This window comes from Anas acuta, chromosome 3, assembly GCF_963932015.1.
Source record: "Anas acuta chromosome 3, bAnaAcu1.1, whole genome shotgun sequence".
In the NCBI taxonomy this organism is placed as follows: Eukaryota; Metazoa; Chordata; class Aves; order Anseriformes; family Anatidae; genus Anas; species Anas acuta.
Window position 1 is genome coordinate 106,647,238 of NC_088981.1, and position 16,765 is coordinate 106,664,002.

Here is a 16,765-nt window from a genome sequence, read left to right on the forward strand (position 1 = left end):
CAGATGCCAAATCTGAAATGGCCATGTTTTTATCTGTGAATTTACCAAATTATGTCCAAAGTTTAGCTGTCATTGATTTAATTTGCAGCTGTGAGAACTCATCAATTCTGCACCCTGAATTTCAAATGCAAAATCTTATAAGCATGTTGTTTGAAAACTGAATGATTTACCTATCATATGGGAGCTATTTGGAGCTATAAGGTACTGTATTCAACTGACTTTCTTCTTGGTTTCCAGAATCATAAGTGAGGTGCATATGCTTCCTTCATTCTGGATGGGAAAAGGTCTTTCAAAATAGTTTGCTATACAAGGAATGAAGTAGGCAAGGAAGTGCTTATGGAAATGCCTTTAGAAAGATTAAATGCAGAATATGTCTAGAAAACATCTTCAGTGCTTCAAAATGCCTCCACCAACACAGCCCAGAATTAACTGTTCAGGACAAATAGCTTAGAGAAATGCTTTATGAGAAGTAAGCAAGGATCACCCATGACAAGTAGTGCCTATGGCTCATGAACATACTCAAATATATCTTTATTGATTTTACCTCAGTTAAACTGCCTATCTTCCCAAAGTATTTTGTTGTTCAGTAAATTGAACATATTCAATTGAACATCCATGACAGATGCCACACATGTAAATGTTGCAAGACTAGCTTTTATGTATTTCTCAGTCTAAAACAAAACTGAGAGATTTAACAAGTGACTGCCACCACTGATCACCTAACTCCAAACAATATTTTCCTGAATATTCTTCTCCTCTGTTCTGTGAGCATTCTACTCTTCCATTTTCTCAGAGAAAACAGACTTCTGAATATTATGTAAAATTCATTTTGAAAAGGTGAAGTTGATTTCCATAACAGTAAAAAACACTTCAGTAGAACACATTGGTTGTAAGGGAACAGTCATCTCCTTTATGCATATTGTTTTTATCTATCATGTACTAATTGAGCCTGTTCTCTCTATAAATGTGCATCTTACGGAGTCCACGACATTTTCAGGGATTTTAAGGATTATTATAATGAAGTTTAAGACAAAAGAGATAATCTGTAATAGAATATGCATTAAGGCAAGTTTGAGATTGTCTGGCTGAATTCCAAACTACAACTGCTACTACACAGTGTGCAGCAGCAGTACCAGTGTGGTTGTTTTGCATTTGACTGGTTATTCATAGGGGACCTTTGGTCCCACAAACATTGTACAATTCAGTGAAAACTCAGCTGTTGTTACAGATTTTTTTTTCAGCTAGGAAATGTAGTGTTAGAGAAATACAAATATTTGCCTAAAAATTTATATTTGTTTATTGACAGTTAGTAATTCCATGTGCTTACCTTCTGCAATAGGTGAATGTAGCAATTCTTCACTTAGCAGTCTTGAAATGCAGTACTCCTTAGGTGCATCTTGGTCTTCATTTTCATGTGATATTTTTTCATTAAATGAACTTTCATCACTGTCAGTTATGTTTTGCCCTTCTATAGTACCACAGATCGGAGAAGAAACACAGGTTTTCTTTTCATTTTTTTCATTTTTTTCATTTTTTTCTTTTCTTTTCATTTCATTTTCATTTATCCCCTCAGAATTACTTAATGCATGATAATTGTTATGTGCGTTTGTTTCCACACTAGATAAATTGTTTTCGTTTCCCTTGCTAATTTCATGAAACATATGTAGCTCTTCTAGCACTAAATCAAATTTCCTCTTCAGTTCAAATTCATATGTGATTTTATTTTCTGAAGGTAAATACTCATCTTTTACGTCTTCAAGACACCCATTGTTCATTACAGATAAATGCATTTTTAATTTCTCTTCTGCAGCAATGAATGTTTTAGATTCATCTTCTGAATATGACATAATCAAGTCATTCATTACACTCTCACATTGACTTTCATTAGTTACATACATTTGTTCATCACTTATCTCTTCCTGTTCTTTTACATATTCAAGATGTTGTTTCAAAGTTGTTGCCTCTAAACTGACAGCCTTATTTGTCTGAATATGTCCTTGTAAAGAAAAATACACTGTTTCATTAGCCTGTAATTGGAAGTATATATCTGTTACAGAAGGACTTCCTGTGGATAGATCATGCATAGTGGCATGATTTTTTTCATATTGGTTTTGTTTGTCTGTGCTTAAGGAACTCTTGAAATGTCCATTGTCACTTACTACTCCATCTTTGCTGATAAAAGTGCTGCTATGCACTGGTGAAGTGATAGACTGGTAACCACTTAAGGGACTAACAAATATATTTCCAGAACTTAAATAAGCATTTGGAAGGTCTATAATTTTTTTTTCATTGGCTAAATGTAAGCTGTATGCATCTATTTCTTTGCAATACTCAGGTTTGTTTGTTTGACTGTCTTGTAACACAAGAGAGCTATATTTTTCCATGGTTCTATTTGACTGTTCAGGTAAAACTAAAACATCTTCTGATTTATCAGACAAATTATCAATATTTTCTGACCTACTGATAGTGTTTTCTTCAGTAGTCATTCTTTTGACAGAATTATATTGATTTACAAGCAGGATCTGGTCAAAGTCTTCAAAATCACTATTAAGAGGAATTTTTTTGTATGTGTCAAAAATTGGAAGAGTTTTTTTAGAAAGAAAATTATGTGAACTTATTTGCAACTTTGGGGATTTAAAATATTTCTGGCTATCAGCCTTTATGTAACTAAAAGTACCCAAGTATTTATTCATCTTATATATAACTCCATTTGTAGACTTTATGCAATTTCTAAATCCAGTTGTTTCATGTTTTTTATTGTCATTTAAAACAAAAGGCAAAGCTGTAAGTCCTTCTCTATGAAAACAGCTGTACAACATTTTCTTTGATATGTTCTTTGCCTGTTTTATTGTAGTTACTAATATTTGCTGATTTGAAAATTTATTATTTACCTTTTCATATTTAAGTTGTGAATAGGCAGGAAGGTAACTCAAAAATCTAAGATTTGCTCTTATCAGATACTGTGTTTTTGTGATTTTGCAGCAAAATATCTTCTCTGGTGAAGAACAATCACAATTGCCCTGCAGCAAAATAAGGCACTTAGAAACTAAAATTTGCTTTTTCATACCCTTTTTGTGACCAACAGACTCTAAATAGATGCTAAGAAATCTTTCATTCACTCTGGACAAGAGGTGGTCCTTTCTAAGACATCTTCCCCTATGTAATCCTCTTTTTTGGTCATGAAAGAGTATCCCTCTGTTTAGGAAAGTGGATGTTTCATCATCTGAAGTTCTAGAAAAATGTCTTCTCTGGTATTCATTATGCAATTCAAAACTAATGGTATTCTCAAATTTAGATTTTACAATGCCTGGATAAGTTTTATATTTTTTATAAAAGTCTGTGTTTTGCCTCAGATTGCTATTTGTGCATGAATTTAGCTGAACTTGCTTTCTGCCACATGAAGGATGTTTCTCCACTCTCATGAACTTCCCTTCAGTTGGTAATAAAGCCTTTTTCTTATTGAAAAAGGAAGCAAGAATTGTCTTTCGTAGTTTCAGCTTCAGATGCTTTGAAACAATTGCCAGCAAACAAATGCATGTTTTATTGTTGTGGCTCCTACTGATATTGCTCTTTACTAACTCTTGAGTATAACACTGGTCGTTTAATGTTTCACAGAAATGAAAGCAATGTAGAATACCATCAGCCTGACACTTGGGCATATCTTTATGTAAAGATTCAGTCCATGTCCTGAATGCTCCAAATAACAAGTTTTGAAATGAAAACCTTAATTTAAACCATTTCTTTCCCCTCACTATATTAAAACTCACTTTTTTATCTGGAAAATTCTGCACAATAATGGGAGTAAAATTACTTTCAAATATGATGTTTTTAGTTAAATATCTTTTGAAATCAAGTATTTCTTTTGTAGATAGTTTTGATGCTTCTTCATGCAATCTAATAGCAGCATTGGAATTACACGGACCGTAGTGAATGTCTAACTTATTTTTCTCTAATGCTTCTGTTGCTGTGAGAATGCTTTTTTCTATATTAAATGTTATCCTGTTATGACTGTTCTTCTTCCCCAATCCCTTCAAAATATCCATACGGCTGCTAACTTTCTTGTTCTGAACTTTTTTAGCACTAATGTAAATGTGGATCCTTGACTCCTGGTCATCTTCACTCTCTGATTTCTCCAGCATCTTATCTTTAAAGTCACTTTCAGCAAATATTTGATTACATTTAATATCTGTGCTGATACCTCTGAAATAACTTGCAGATGCTTTGTCTTCTTCTGCCCAAGCACTGTACTCTTGTTTGTTAACCAACTGGTAATTCTTTTCTTTACATTCAGAACCAACAGACAATGCTTTTCCAATGCTTTCATCATTTTCCAGATTTTGGTTTCCTATCTCAGATATTTTTTGCACACCATTTATCTGTTTAGATGGCATCAAAGATGGTTGGTCTTTAGGAGTCTTCCCATCCATCTCCTCCTGTCTAGTTGATGGCATTTTATTATTTATTTTATTTGAAATACTAGGAAAATGAAATTTGTTTTCTTTCATTAAAAAATTGGGAATTTCCAGTGGCTGTATACTTTTAAAAGGTTTTGATGTTGGAATTACATATGAATTGTATTTTTCTTTATTATCTCTTTCTGTAGTAGTTTGATGACCATTACTGTAATAATCTTTGTTTTCTGTACTGCATACTTTTTCTAGAAAAATATTTTTCTCGTGTTCTATCTGTGAAACCACAGAACTGGTACCACATAAAAATGGAACTTGCAGAAGTTGATATTGTCTCCACCTGTTATCAGAGACAGACCTATGACTTAACATTTCCATCTGAAATAAATCCCTGCTTAAAGGTGTAACTGAACAGTTTTGTTTAAGCTCATTATCATCTTTTATTTTATTTTGTTCTATATTGTTGTCCTGAAGCACTTGGATGGGATTTAGTGCCTGTAAATTTTTGCATGTGTTAGTAGCACTCCAAACACTGCAAAACTCTGTTTCAAGAGGCTGTTCATACACATTCAAAGAAATGCCATCTTGTACAATATCTTGATCTTCATTTTCAGGACTCTGTCTTTTGGTGGACAGTTTATTTTCTAATACTCTACATCTTTTACTATTACAAGTTTGGAAATGGGAAAATTCTCTCACACAATTTTTTCTTGCTCTATCACAACTTTCCTTTTCTAATGCCCAGCTGTTTTGTCTTTCTGATAAATATACAGGCTCATTTGGTGGTGTCTGATACCTGTTAACACAGCAGATGCTTTGTTCTAACTTTTGCTGCTCCTCTTCCTCTATGTTTTTTTGATTACTTTCTGTTTTATCACACTTTGGATGTAAGTAGTATTCGGTTTCATTTTGTGATACAGATAAAAATGTTTGAGTACATGTGTTTTCCATGCTCAGAAAAATGAGCTGTATACTTGTGGAGACAGTCCTGAAAATTAAAGAAATATTGGAGGGTTAGGCATGCATGATCTTTTAATGATTTCCAATATGTACAGAATATAAATTAGTAATTCTATTATACATACATGTTACCATGCTGATATTTGTTCTGTATGCATGACAGAAATAAAGACAGGATCACTGAAAATAATTTAAAAACAAGACCTAAAATTTAATAGAGATTATTTAACAAAGCTGCAGATGCATACAAAATTAAAATGGGTGGTGATGATTTCACTGTGTCAACAAGTTAAAGAACATTTTTCATGTATTTGTCACACTGCAATTTGAGTAAAATTGCAAAATGAGTACTGAGAACAAATTTAAAGAAAATAATGCTCACTGATGAACTCTTCAGAATCTGGGGAGGGGGTCCTTTAAAGTTGTTAAAAGCTGACATGAATAGCTAGCTTTGTCTTCATTGTTGGATAATTTGTAATGTGGAGCTGTAACTATGTTTATCAAAAATACTCAGGTATGTCAAACCACTGTATGTGTCTTCATGTACAAAGAAACAGTGTTGTAGAAGGTACCTATCCAGATCATTACATATACTAGCATACATGATGTTTAGCTTCATGCCCCTTCAAAATAAAAGCACACAGATGATATATTTACAAACTGGTATTCTAGGTACTGTGTGGAACATAATTTGAACAAAGTGACATTTCATGTATTGATAGAGGGAATTTATTACTTCTTGAAATGCAAATAACTACTAATAAACTATAGGTTTAAAAACATGTAAGATAAATGCATATGCTTTTATATTATATACAAAATAATATATTAAACATATTATTATTTTAATATATTAACTACAATTAAGTTCTCCAAATGCCAGTAACTTTTTAGGGTGGTTATCTAGGTAAGCAGCAAACACAATTAACAGACTGGTTCTGTTACCTCTGAGCAACCCAGTCACCGTGCAGACCTGACCTCTGAGAGCCAACGCGAAGGAGCTCAGAATGTTTCATTAAGTATAGAATTGAGAAAATTTTATTTATTTTTCTTAACCAAGAGTGCATGATTGAAAAGATCAAGCAGCATTCCTAATCAGTCAGGTTTACGTATTTAATGGCACACATAGAGTAAATAAATAGATAAATAAATAAATAAAGTGAGGATATTCCTGTGAAATGCAGAGGAACCAAATGCCCAGGCAACTTGTGGCTTTCCATCCGAGGCTCTCCCCCTCCCTGACGAGGGTTCCCCTTGCTGCAGGCGACGGGTTCCCTCATCCTGCCCCCTCCGTCCCTGCCTCTCCCCCCTACTTTCGTTTATCCTCTGACAAACCTTTTTATATATTTATTTTTAAGTCTTTCACGGAGACCGCCTCCAGGAGTGGGCTCGCTCCTGTCCCGCAGCCCCGGTCCCTCGGCGCTCCCGTCCCGCGCACCCCCCAGCGCCCACAGGAACCCACAGGAACCCACCGATGCGGCACCCCTCGGCCGCCCTCTTCCTCCCCGGGCTCCGAGCACCCCGCACCGGGGCTGCCCTCGGGGTAGGGGACACTTCGAGCTGGGAACCTGGCCAAGCGACCCCGGGACGCCAACAAAGACCCGCTCGGTCTGCGGCGGCCCCACCGCCCGCCCCGTCGCCTCAGGGCGGCCAGAGCCTCTGAAGGCGGGAAGAATCCCTCCGCCCGACACAATCGTTTCACTGCCGTTCTCCTCAGAATCCGAGTCTCCCTCCGCCCGGAGGAAAAAGTCCGGTGGCAGCCGCAGGTGCCCAGTCGCTGTGAGGAGGGATGGCCACAAGTACAAGTTTTGGTGCCTGAGCAAGGCGATGGTGCTGATCGAACAGCACCCAGGCAGTTATTTCTACAAGTTTTCTTCTAACTTGTGTAATTCCAAAAGCAAGAGGCTCTGTGTATGTGAACCCTCACATCCAAAGCTTTTCTCCACAATTCTTCTCTTGATATATGGAGAGCAGAAAAGACTCTGTTTCCTTTATCTCTTTTCCCACAGTAGCAAGCATTCATTAAGGCAACAACCTTATTCCAAAAATACCAGATATTCATACAGCTTTCTACTTCTGAATTAGGCATCTTCTATTCCCCTGCTGAAATTCCTTTAAGAATGGTTATTTTTTTAAGTGCACACTAAACCAGCTGGTTGCTTTGACACCATTAAGGACTGACAGTAAAAATATTAATATCTTCAGGGCCTTTTGCCACAAATTTATTTTTGTTAAAGTTTATTTCCATGCCACAGTGACCAGGTCCTCTGAAGCCCACCAGATCCAGTGCACCTGGCAGTAGACATTGCACTTAGGAACTGTATGAAACTGAGCCTTAAAATAGCTTTCTTTTCAGTATTCCTCCTTTTGTAAATAAATCTGGCTAATATCTGCTTTCTAATATTCAAGAAATAATATTAATTGAATCAATCTTTAGTTAATAAGATATGGTTACTGTCTGTGTTTAAGTAACAAATAATCTCACTGAAATCAATTAGATTACACTCATATTTTAAAGTACTTACAACACCATATGGAATGAAGTTCATGATATGAACTAGAAATAAGATTTTAAGGCATGCAAGAGAACAGCAGGATCACCACAGCACTTGTGTGTGCTCCCTTGCATTAGAGAAGCATCAAGGTGGCATTCCTGGAAGACAAATTATTGTATTTTTCTGAAACAGAAAAGTTATCGTGTTCACAGTGCTTTCTCACATCTTCTGAGTGGAATAGCTCCTCGCTTGCCTGCTGATGTGAATTCCCTCAGCACGCTTGGTGGGTTGCAGGTAGATAGGAGTTGGTTTAAAATTGTTCATCGTCTCTGAACAGTGAAAACAACAAGGATTACATGAAAAATAAAGAAGACTGCTTTACCTTGCAACTACACCACGATAAATCAAGATTGATTATTAAAGTCTTTTCATTTGTTTCACACCTGCGGTTTATTTTGTTGTATACAACTTAGATAGCTATCATAAACTGACAGACTTCCATTGAAAAGTATTTTGCACTCTTCAATTTACAAATTATGACAAAAAATATCCATACTACTTGATTACTGATATTACAAACTGGATACAGCATATTTCTACAGATGGAGCAGGAAAAAGACGTAACGATTTTCCTCACTACCAACTTCAGTAATATGTTAATATTATATATTTATATGTAAATTTATATGTAAACACCACTAGTTCTAGAATCTTTATAATTTCAAAAATTTTACTTTCTGTTGAATGATTATATCTCCATATGTCTCTCATATAACCTTTATTGTACTATGTTTGCAAGTTGACTAATTGGGTTCAACGAAGAAGTTTCTGATGCAGTGACCAACTTCAGAGATACTCCTCTACTTCAAACTAGTGTTTAAAACATTGGCTTTGTAGCACACTCACCCTCTCTCAAAGTAGAAAAGCAAACTATTATAAAATTATAAAAGCAAACATGGCAAACTATTATAAAATAAAGGTCAGGAACAAATAAAGGTCAGGTATAAATACTATGAGATGAAGTCAAATATAAACAGACAGTAACAAAAATAATGATACTAGTCTATGTGATCTGTAAGACACTAAAATTTGACAATTGAATTGCCAAGTGAAACAGCATAATGTTGTTTAACTCCTTTTTCTCAGTTTGGCTGTGCTAGCTTAATGACTGCCCTTGTAATTAAACTGCATTTTAAGAATGAACTTCAAGTCTGTTGTAATCTTTTGTATTTCTATCATGAACTGTAATGCAAAAAAATCCACTCTGAAACTAGTTCACCTTGTAACACTGGTTCATTAGGGTTAATAATTAAGATTCCAAAAGTAATATTATTCTTCAGTAGCAAATTATTTTATTATCATATTCCACCTTTTTCATCATTAAAATGTTGCATTTGACACTCATGAACATGAAAATTAGCATTCTTAGAATGTGTATTTTACAAATTAACTTTTTTCAATATTTTACTGTCACACATGTAACACAAGCACCTCATCATTAAAAGTATCCATGAAAAGAGTTGCTGTGTGAAAATACTTCATATGCTTTCTATTTCAACTGCTGCTGTGCACCTCCAACTCACTTATTTCCTATATATCCATGTCATTTTGTAATTGTTTAAATAAAGACTTCCACTATTCCCCATGTTCCTGATTAATCCATATTCCATATTCTCTCCAATAGTCTTTTTTTCCTAAATGTTCCTTGGTAGAATAAAGATAGAACTTCAACTACCCCCAATGTACTTGCAATCATAAGGAATACCACATGTTTCATCATATACCTTAAATCCATATTCTCAACAGTGCTCGTATTCACAAATAAACAAAAAACATCATATTGGATCATATAAACAAAAACCATCATATTACACTATGCTTCTATCAGCTTCCACATGTATGCAACAGTTCTTTGAGAATAGAGTGATTCAGCATCTGCTTGTCCCTCAGAGCTGGACCTGGAATAAAACTGTCCCCAGAATCACAAATTCCATGAACTTATTTAGTGAATATTGACTAAATGCTTGGTAGCATTTCTTGAAACATTATTATTTTTATATTCCAGTAGTACTCAAATTTTGATTTTCCTCTTTTTTCTACCATTCTAAATGGTGACAACTATTTTGTGACCAACACTATGTAGCCCTCTTAAAAAAATGAAGCTGCTCCAAAAGGAAATTGTTTTCCCTTGCAGCCTCATAAAGAGACAAATTAAAAGAAAAATACTGTTGTAAAGCAAGGGGGTTACAAAGGACCCACTCTTCAACCCTTTGAAAAGAGTTACACACATTGTCTTCCCCCTGCCCTGGTCTAGCAAAGCTCCACAGTGATGTCTTGAATTCTTTGAAGATGGTTTGGTGCTCTGCTTTCCACTGATAATAGACTCATCTGTTGTTTTCAAATGGAGCTTTGGGGAATATGAGAAGGACATGCTTAAGATGCACTTAAGAGCTTAAGCCATCCCTATGTAACTGTAGGGTGAATCATCCCCTGTGTGACCCGTTTCTTTTGTCCACTGCAATGAAGTCACTGCTTGACTGCCTCATATCGTACACATTTGACAGCTGTCACTTTGAATAAAAACTGTTGTTCATTGGACTTGATATATTGGACACATTCTCTTCCTATCACCTGATGCACTGTTTGATCATACCGCTCTGCGGCTGTGATCATATCATTCTCTATTATATTAACTCCCTCTACATTCCCAAAGACATTCTCATTTTCCAGCTGAAGTACCTTGTTTGCAGCTTGATTCCAAAACAGAAGCAGCAAAAATATATTTTGTACACAGAGCACTAGGCACAGAGATACAAAGGATCTTCATCCAATTTTACCTGCCACTATCCATCTTATCCACAAAGGGAAACAAAGAAAATAGTTATGCCTGCCAGATAGTTCAAAACTCTTTGTTATAAGTCTGCAGTGTTGCTGAATTCAGGTCACACATATCCAAAGGCACTCAGAATGCAGAACCCTTCCTTTCATGCTAGCAAGACAATTAACTCAGTCCATATGATCCCTAAGCTTGACTTATTTTTGTTCAAGATACTGTACACAACATATGGTCGTCTTCACAGAACCATAGAAAAAATTAGGTTGGAAGGGGCTTCTGGAAATCGTCTGGACCAATCTGCTCAGAGTGGAGCCAAGCTTCAAGTTGCATCTAACTTCAATCTTTGATCAAGCTGCTCAGGGCTTTTCCAGTCAAGCTCTGAAAACCTCTAAGGATGGAGATTCCCCAATGTCTCTCAGCTGCTTGATACAAAAAGCTAGTCATACCGCATTTTTTTATTTTATTATTTTTTTTAAAACAAACCATCTTCATTTTTTCATTGTTGCTATCTTCTTTCATTCTTCATGCTTATCATGTACAGACTAACTAAATTATGTGTGATGCATGAGTAACACACAGTGATTCATTTAGTCTTATAGTAGTATCTATTTCTGATAAAAAGGTAGCTAAGAATAACATTACATACAAACAAACAACGCTTCAACAAAGCACATGGTGAAGATACACAATATCTACACTTCTGTTTTCCTTTTGAACTCTGTTTACAGTTAAGAAGTTATGTTTCAGAGCTACACTGTAAACTACGAGTTAGTCACAGCTACTTATCAGTAGATTTCTATGTCCTTGAAAGTCAGCCTGGTTAACCACAAACACAGCAACCCTTCTGCCATTACCAAGGGAGTATACTGTACAAGTTGCAGAGAGTAACTGCTCAGACAGTATCTAAGACAAGTGGAGCCACTTTGGAGGTCATAAAGTATCACAGAAATTCACAGAAAGTGCAGCTTATGTTGGGAAGATGACAGTGTACTATCTGAGTGTGAGCTGTACACCCATAACATTCTGCAAAAGCACATAATCAGCATGCAAAATATCCTTGGGACAACTGAAAAGTTTTGTAGGATAGTTTTCCCTGTATTGTTTGCACCTCAATTCCCACATAGGCAAAAGAAAAAGACAACTAAAATAAGTACTGTAGTATCTTAAGGCAATAAAAGCAGTGCAGCCTACTCAGTTTGGTTCCTGAATTCTCACATAAAGGTACTTGTCCAAATGCTTGATGTATCATGGCTTGATAATTTGGGGGTGTTCAGGAGGCAGAAAAATAATGAACTTCTCTCATCAGGGAAATCAGGAAATTTCTGAAGTCTGCTCAGCCACTTCCCATCTACCTTCTTAAGATTTTCGAGATTTTATTGCTTTTTTTCATCAGCAAGAACAGATGACAATTAAGTGTGCAAGATGAAAGTACCTTTTGAAGTGAAAAATCAAAAACTGAAATGCACCTTTGAGTATTGTGCGTTTAGTCTCTACCTAAGGCCATCAAACCTCATATGATACCAAACTGACGGGCTTGACAGGGCCTTTATTTGTTTTCTCTTTATTTCTGAACAACCTGTGCTGGGAACTATGATGTTCAACATATTCATGAATTATCTGAAAAAGTATGTAAAGCAGATCACAGTTATTAGAGGTAGTCAGTTAGAGCTGATTGTGAAGAATGACAGCATCATCCTGCAATACTAAGTGACTACATGATAAAACTCTAGATAGATTTTATTACTGATAAATGAGAACTAATATGTAGAAGAAGAAAAATAAAATTAGCTATATATATTTAGGATTCATTTACTAGCTGTTAATACTCAGGAAAAAAAAAAAAAAGATCTGGGGGAACTGGAAGACAATCTCTGAAAACAATAATTCAACAAAAACATTGCCATATATTTTTATAACATATGTCTAAATCTAAAGATAGTAGTCATCCTATCTGAAAACTAAACTAAATTAAACTAAACTAAAACGGTACAATAAGAGTGCTGAATGTAGAAAAAGCAATAGTGATGACCAACAATGCTAAACAACATTCAGATAAGAAAAATAAATAAATATAATATGACTTCTAACTGAAGAAGGAAAATGAGTAAGGAAAACAAGATAGAAGTCTATAAAGTCATTAGTTTTAAAAAGTATCAAGCAGGTAAAAAGAAATGTTTCACTGAAATTTAGAAGTGTTATACTGAACTATACTCAGGTCAGTCCAGCCTAGCACCCTATCTGATAACAACAAAGAGCTCAGACACTCTGTGAAGACAATAAGAATGTGCTAAAACATGTGCATCTGCTAAGAACAGTCTGCAAACATTTCTAGTTTGGTCCCTGCCTAAGTATTCAGGATTTCCATGGATTTCTTCTCTATATTCAATAGATTTCTCTCCAATCTCCCTTTAAATCCACATACACTTTTAGCACCCACGAAAACCAGGAACAATGAATTTCACAACTTAACCTTAATGATTTTTAGAGCAATCCCTTTTGTTTATTTGGAAACCTCCCTTTCTCATGTCAAAAGACAGCAAATATTCAGTTCTCACACTCCCCCCCCCCTTCCCTCGCCATGCTATTCATTCATGTTTTTTTAAGAAAACTATCAAATCCAGCTCAGGGATCTATTTTCCAGATTGAAGAAGAGTCTTATTTGGTTGATCTTAGTACAGAAGCAATTTAAGTACCTTTGATCATCCTTGGTGCCTTCTCCGAGCCTTTTTCAGTTCTACTATATCCATGTATATAAGATGGGGATCACCAGTGTATATAGTGGTCAGGTTAGAGGTGCCTCACATATTTATGCAGTGGCATACTTGTATTCTCTTATTCTCTGGTTTGGTTTTCAGTCCTTTCCTAACAATTTTCAACATTCAGTTTGGTGTGTTTTTTGTTATGCTTTGTTTTATTCTTTTTTTGTTTGTTTGTTTGTTTTTTTCCTTTTTTTTCTTTCTTTTTCTTTTTTTTTTCTTTTGGCTGCTGCTGAACACTGGCATTTTCATTGAACCATCTATCATAAATTGAAGAGCTGGCTTCTGTGCAATAATGGTCATTTCAAAGCCCATAATTTTAAATGTGAAGCTAGGACTATTTTTCCCCCTCTTCAGCAGTTTACATTTCTCCAAATTGAATTTTAAGTGCCAGGTTATTGCTCAATCTCACAAGGCCCTTCTATAGTTCTTCACATGTGGTTCTCATTTCTACTGCCCTAAACAAGTCAAAATCATCAGTGAACTTTATCACCTTGTTATGCATTCCTCTTTCCAGACCTTTTTTTTGTTTTGTTTTGTTTTGTTTTGTTTTGTTTTGTTTTTCAAATAAACTATGAGAAATTCCTTGCAGGACGACTGAGACATATCACTAAAATTAGTATTTTAGAAGCACGGCACAAACAAAACATAACACTTTTCTTATGTAATTAAAATGTGGAACTCCTGGTAACATGTAGTGATGAAGCTCAAAAGCATAAGTGTTTCCAACACTAATAATTCAGGAAACATATATCCATCCAGAATGCCTTGGCTGCAAACTAAGATTCATAAGATAACAAAATGTTGATTGTCAGAAGCTAGAGGTTACTATGTGAAGGTTAATTTTGTGTTTGCATTACTTCTTATACACTTTCCCTAAGCATCAGGTACTGGACACTGTTGGAGACAAGACACTGTGCCATCTATACACAGACCAGATATATAAGTATATCTGCCAGTATAGACATTTTTACTTTTTTTTTTATTATTATTAGATTTGTATTTCAAATTTTTATTTAAAAATATGCTGTATGCTCACAAAATTTACAAGAAGAATACATTTACATTTACTTTGAAATGCGCCACTAATGAGAAGTTGTCAAACCCAATATTCATGAAATCATAAGTGACTGGCCTTCCAAACTCAGCGCCCAATAAATATGCAGGTTGAATACACATCCCTCTTTAAATCTATTAAGATTTTTGAATGAGTTGTCCCTCTTTTTCTAGATTACTCCTGTCTGAATTACTTCCAAAAAGTATTTCAGTGATAAAAAAGAAGGTATGTTGATCCTTCAGTAAACAAAATAGCATAGGAGTATATTTTGTTCTAATAACAGAAGATTTTGACTATGAGAGAATTACTCAACAATGTTTCAGAGGGTGCTTTCATTACACATTCATATTCCATAAGTTCTTCATAATTAAAACGTCAGATTTGGACATCAGAAACATTTGCTCTAAAGGAATCACAACTGAAGACTTAACTTATTTCTTAGCCAAAGACTTACTCACAGTTATTCACTTCGGCAGTCTATGACTCTAAAGGTTTCCTCCAGACACATGCTCCTTCTTATATACCAGTCGTGATAAATATTTTCTGAATTCTTTAATTTAGTGTTATTAAGACCTGCCAATCATGAAGCAAGATTTAAACATCAAGAAATAAGGTGCATTTTTTTACATTGTAAGGGAATAAGCACAATGTAACCTATATATACATTATTTTTGTGTGTTTTTATTACTGTTTCCCATGTGATCCTACTCTAATAAAAAGTATTATCTGTGAGCAGTAAATGTGGGCATAAAACACGTTTTTTATTTAGGTGTCAAAATGTGGTTCTCAAGGGTAGGCACACAAAATGAGAGGTAGCTGAAGTGTCACAGAGCACACGGACAACTTAGGTGTTCCTTGTTAGTTCTTTGAAGTCTCCAGATGTTGTGGCAGTAAATATCCATATTGTGGTTAATAAAAATTTGGAAAAGATTAAGCTTCTGACCTACAGGAAAAAAAAAATAAACTGTTCTTGTAAGTTTCAATTGTCATTCCAAAATATAATTCCTATCATCATACAAAAGTGAAAACACAAATGATGCCCTTTTTTTGTTGAAAAACATCTAACAGGCACAGGTAGGACATCCAGTGCATCAACACATCTGGAAATGTGCTGATTTAATGGACACAAGCCACAATTTTTACAATGTAGTTTGTATAACTGGGCATTTTTAAAACTGTTTTTTCATGCATTTAACATGGAATCATTAGGAATTGATTATGACTTACTGTGAATAAATCAACTACTATATGTAAAATGATGACTAAAAAATGAATGATGTAAATAATGTTGACAAGGGTGAAACTCAACAGAATTACAAAAGCAAGAATACTTGCTAGTATTTGAGGAAACTGTAGCTTATAATGACTCTACATTGCTGATAATCAAAGCGTAAATATTTTTCCCTGTGGAAGCACAACTCACAATTACCTGCTGAATTTGGAGTAATCAGTAACAACAGTAAGACATCCTATGTAGTATTTGTAAGGTGAAACCAAGTGAACCTAAAATGTTTTATCCGAGTTATTGTAAAGAGAATAGATGGCAATTTCCTCTTCATAACTTTTAAAGTTATCTTAGTTTAAATGAGACTAAATATAAAAGAAAGGTTAAGTATAAAGTACTGTAAATACTGATGCATCCTTTAATTAGTTAGCATGTAAAACTGCAAAGAACAGGAAAAAGGAAAAATATCTTTAAACATGGAAGCCATGATGAAAAAATATTATGCCCACATTAATATGAGCAAGCTTCTACCTGTTAAATAAGCAAATAATTAAAAATAGAGAAAAACTATTTCTGTTATTTTTAGGAAGGGAATGGAGTAGAATGCCACTGCTAGGTAACAATTCTATGACATGAAAAGCAATAAAAAAGCAATAAAGTATTCTTTTTCTTTTTCTTTTTTTAAAGCTTCAACAATCAGACAATAGATTGTAATAAAAAACACTGGCTTTTTCTCTCTTGAAAAAAATAACATTCTTTTGTTTATAAAGTTTGATGCATAAGATGGTTTCTGACATAAACTACTTCTGACATAAACTACATAAACACTGTAGCATAGTTACAGTGTTAGCTTATATGTATACTTATATGTATTTGCAAAAACCTTCCTCTCCACAGACACAGAAAAATCCCTAAAGAAATGAAAAATAAAAAGTAGACAAGCACAGAGATAAAACTTCCATTCATCAGCACTCAGTTCTGCCCATCCTGTTTGTTGAGCTGGATGGGAGCATATATCCCTGTGATC